Genomic DNA, 4,675 nt, shown 5'->3' with positions numbered 1-4,675 from the left:
TATGAAGAATCTTCATGAACTATTTTAAAATTTTACTTTCAAACTCCTAGTTGTTAAAAAACACTCATGAATTTAAATAAGTAAAATAAGGAAATATGAATATTAAAACATTCAAGATGTTTTTAAAAATAATCACGAATATGAAGAATCTTCATGAACTATTTTAAAATTTTACTTTCAAACTCCTAGTTGTTTAAAAAACACTCATGAATTTTAAATCAGTAAAACTAATGGAAATATGAATATTAAAAACATTCAAGATGTTTTTAAAAATAATCACGAATATGAAGAATCTTCATGAACTATTTTAAAATTTTACTTTCAAACTCCTAGTTGTTAAAAAAACACTCATGAATTTTAAATAAGTAAAACTAATGGAAATAAACACAACCAGTGGCTTACATGATTGGTTTGCGGACTGAAATTGGTGCCATGGCCCATGAGGCTATACGTACACGCAAAAGCAGCGTCCGGTGCCCAGGTTGTCTTTCTTTTGTCTTTTTTGGCAGGGACAAAGAAAACATCTAGACAATTTACTGTGTCCAAGGGAGGTCCAATTTTTTCTCTCGAAGTAGACCGCATCTTAAGAGGGTATGGTCTCGTCATGGGTCCTATATGATACTATCAAAACTTCTTATATTCATTAATTATTCTATTGAAAACATACGTTTAAAATTATTCATGAATTTATTTATTTATGTGAATTAAAAAAACATTAGAAAATTTAGAGAATAACAATAAATTCAAAAATTGTGTGCGATCATGAAAAAATATTAGCAAATATGGAAGAAAGTACAGAGTTTAAAAAATATTCACTAATTCCAAAATTCTTAGCAGATTTAGAAAATTCAAAACATTGTTCACAAATATGAAAAAACAATCTTCATCAATCTAAATAAATGTCATGAAGTTTATAAAATTGCTCACAAATTTGGAATTAGTTTACAAATCCAAACAAATGCTCATGAATTTAAAGTATGTTAGTACAGAATTTGAAAATATATTCGTAAATTTAAAAATACTCACAAGTTTAAAATTAAAAAAGCAATGATAGAAAGGAAAAAATATATAATAACAAACAAGAAAAATAAAATGGAAATGAAAAAAGAAAGAAAACATGTAGAGGAAAAACCGAACGGAACCTTTCGAAAACCAAAACAACTGTCCTACATGGCCGGCACAATAGCGCCCCCGGGGTCTGTGTTTGCTCGTCCAGACTCTTCTATGCTCGCGAAATATGAATTGCCATAATAACCCTTGGGAGAAAAATAGAATTAGTTTCACAATTGTAAAACGGTGTGGCATAGCACGCGTTAACCATCTCGTGCATGTGTATGCTGCGTTCACTGGAAGCGGGACGACTATATCTCGCATTAACTGAGTGTTTCTTCCACCTCGTTGACGCTTTCCAAACTCACTGTAGCAACTGCTCCGGCCCGTTTTCATCTGGGTTTTTTCCTTCGCTTCATTTGTTTGATTGAGAGAGTTAGCTGCTTGGCTGGCATCGTGTTTTTTCGTTTTTCTTTTCTTTTTTGTTTTTATTTCTTTTTTCTTTGTTTATTCACTGTCTTTTCTAATTCACAAAAAAAATAGTCACTGTTTTTTCTGTGTTTTTTTTCCGCTTTTGCACCGGTCTTCTTCCTTTCTTCCCCCGTTTTCACCAGTTTTGTTGTTTCTTTTCTTTGTCTTTATTTGTTTCTTTTCTTGGTTTTTCTTTTTCTTTCTTTGTTTTCTATTTATTTTTTTTCTTGGTTTTCATCGATTTTCTTCCTTTCTATCCTGGTTTTCACTGGTTTCTTTGTTCTTATATGTTTCTTTTCTCGGTTTTCAATGATTTTTGGCATTTCTTTCTTTCTTCAATTTTTATTTATTTCATTCTTGGATTTCAATAGTTTTATTTGTTTTTCCAATCATTTTGGATTTATTTCTTTGTTTTTTTATTTTTTTTCTTGGGTTTATTTTGTTTCTTTTTCGGTTTTCATTTTGTGCTTTTCTTTGTTTCTTTTGGTTTTTATTCTACAGTTCTGGTATATGTCAACAACATTTTTGTAATACACGTTTGAATTTCTTTAATATAAACTTAACATTTTCTTAATAAATGGTCACATTAAAAAAAAATCAAATGCTTGATTAATATTTTTCAAATACAAGATTAGTTTTTTTGAATATGTGGTCATCATTTTCCTATAAACACTTATAAATTTTTTCGAATGTTTGATTAACAGTGTTAGAAAATATTAACATTTTTTTAACACATGGTTAACAATTTTGTATACACATTTAGTATTTTTCTAAATACTTGATTGATATTATTCAAACATTTTTTATTATTTTTCAAATGCTTGATGAATATTTTAAAATACATGATCAATTTTTTTCATCATTTTTTAAATCATGGATAACATTTTTTCTATACGCATTTTACATTTCCCAAATGCTTGGTTAACATTTTTCAAATACTTGTTCACATTTTTTTTCAAATTCTTCATTATCATTTTATATAGATGATAGAAAATTTGAACTTCGCAGCGGTGGACGTTGGCGAGGCGGAGTCGGATTCTCTGGCGCCCTGTATGGTGCACCAGTCCAGGCGTCGCAACCGCGTTGTGGTGGACATCGCCAGCTCCTCCCAGGACGGATCCATCATCAATCTCACGTCCACCGGTACCGTCAGGGTCCTAGGCTCCGATGAGCAAGAGTAGGGCAAGGGAGACGGCGGGGCCTTGACTCCCGTGAGCCGGACCGTGTCCCATGTTCTACTCTACCTCGCCGGCGACCAGACCAACATTTGGGCGGGCACAAGCGGCCGCCGAACATGGCCAAGGCGGAGCACGGCGGAGGCAGAGGGGCTCTGCTTTAGATTAGATTTTAAGTGCATGCATAATATGGATTGATGATTCACAAATGGGGTATCTAGTCGTGGAAGTGATTATTTGAGGCGTGACGGTCACTGTCTGTATGCGGCACGTCCGCGGGTTTTTGTGGGGTCTGATTTGGCAAGTCCGGCTGTAGATGCTCTAAGATGTACATGAGAAGAAACTTTGGGCAGTGTCATATCTGCCTGTCTGATGGCTTTTTTTCGTATGCACAGTAACCAAAGGAGTGAATGCCTGAACTCTTGTCTTCACCTTCACTTCGACTAGGATATAACCATAGTTGATTTGGTGTGCACTATGAGAGCTGTATAGTTCGTCTTCGTGAAGACGAGGCGCGAGTTGAGTATTGTTCATGCCCTTGTAGAAAATAAAAGAGAGTACCGATTATGCAGTTGAAGAGCTGAGGTTTCAAATCCTTAGACGGCTATACGACCGATATTTTCTACAAGGTTTTCAAAATCGGTTTAGTCTTTCTTTGCTTACTACCATCGAGAGGCAAATAAAGTGGCACACAATTTAGCTATGCTCACTTAGGATTAAAGCTCTGCTTTGCTTTGTTGCGATCCCCCATAGCTTTACACGGACGGATATTGTGTGAATGATGTATCTACTATTTTGGATTAATGAAGTGCGTCGAATGGCTTTCCATAAAAGCAACTGCTTTGACAAATTACATACAAACAGGGCCAGTACAAACAGGCCTCTACATCACTAGATGCATCACTTCAATTTTCTCTGAAATGAAAAATGTTTACGCAGGTATAAAGATGGGTCCCAGATTCAGGCTAATGGCAGTGTTACTAAATTCAGTACAAATTTACAACAAGAATCTTGTGCACACGCCGGAGCCGGCGACGCAGCCGCTAGCTCGACCCCTCTCCCTCATCGCTGGCCGCCTCTATCGTGGCGCCTCCGGCGGCCATCTCTACTTTCCTGCCCCCTTCTTCCACCTGCGAAACAGAGTTTTATTTATTCATTTCAGTACAAAAGCGAAACGGAGCCTTTTTTTTTCCAGTGCAAAGGGGAAACAGAGAATTTTTTTCAGTGCAAAAGCAAAACAGAGTAATTTTTTTTGAGAGCATAAGTGAAGCAGAGTATTGGTCGCTAAGCCCTTGATTCATCAAACAAGGGTAATGCATCAAAAGGGCGGCACTACCTCGGCACCTTCTTCCACCACCCTCTGCTGCTCGACATCACCGCGGTCCGCGGCAGCTCCGGCGGGCGTCTCTGCTTCCCAAGCAAAAACCCCATGGGTATACGCCTTATACGCGAGCAAGCATATCTGGCCGAGCCCAATTAGCACGGCCAGAGAGCTACCCACCTGTGAATGAATGAAAAAGATTCAGTACCATACTGTTGGTACGTCATGAGATGAGATCTATGTAAGCGAACCGAACGAGGGCAAGAATGAAGCCATGCATGGGATCTTACCAGATGGAGGATGCTCTGTGCGTCCCAGGGGCTGTGTGTGATTACCAGATAATCAGCAAATAGCCAATAATTAATAAATGTCTCGACTGATGTCATGATCAGATCCCGGAGTAGGTTTTCAGTTCCTCCATCCTCACTCATCTGTGCCACAAGCAAACAAGAGTAAAAATAAAGTATTTCATACCTCATGCATGCTATGTATACATATGCTCTGCTTTGATCTCTTACCTTGTTGAAAACTAACATAACAGCCTCAAGACAGATAACTACATTTAGGACTGCTTCGACTGCAATACTGTGCCAAGCATAATCCTGTGGGATCTTCATCGCGAGCATGCAAGCGCCAGCCGCCAGAAAGACGGCCATGC

Source organism: Triticum aestivum, chromosome 6D (assembly GCF_018294505.1).
Source record: "Triticum aestivum cultivar Chinese Spring chromosome 6D, IWGSC CS RefSeq v2.1, whole genome shotgun sequence".
Classification (NCBI taxonomy): domain Eukaryota; kingdom Viridiplantae; phylum Streptophyta; class Magnoliopsida; order Poales; family Poaceae; genus Triticum; species Triticum aestivum.
The sequence above is the reverse complement of the archived record's forward strand: the minus strand, read 5'-3'. Positions refer to the sequence as shown.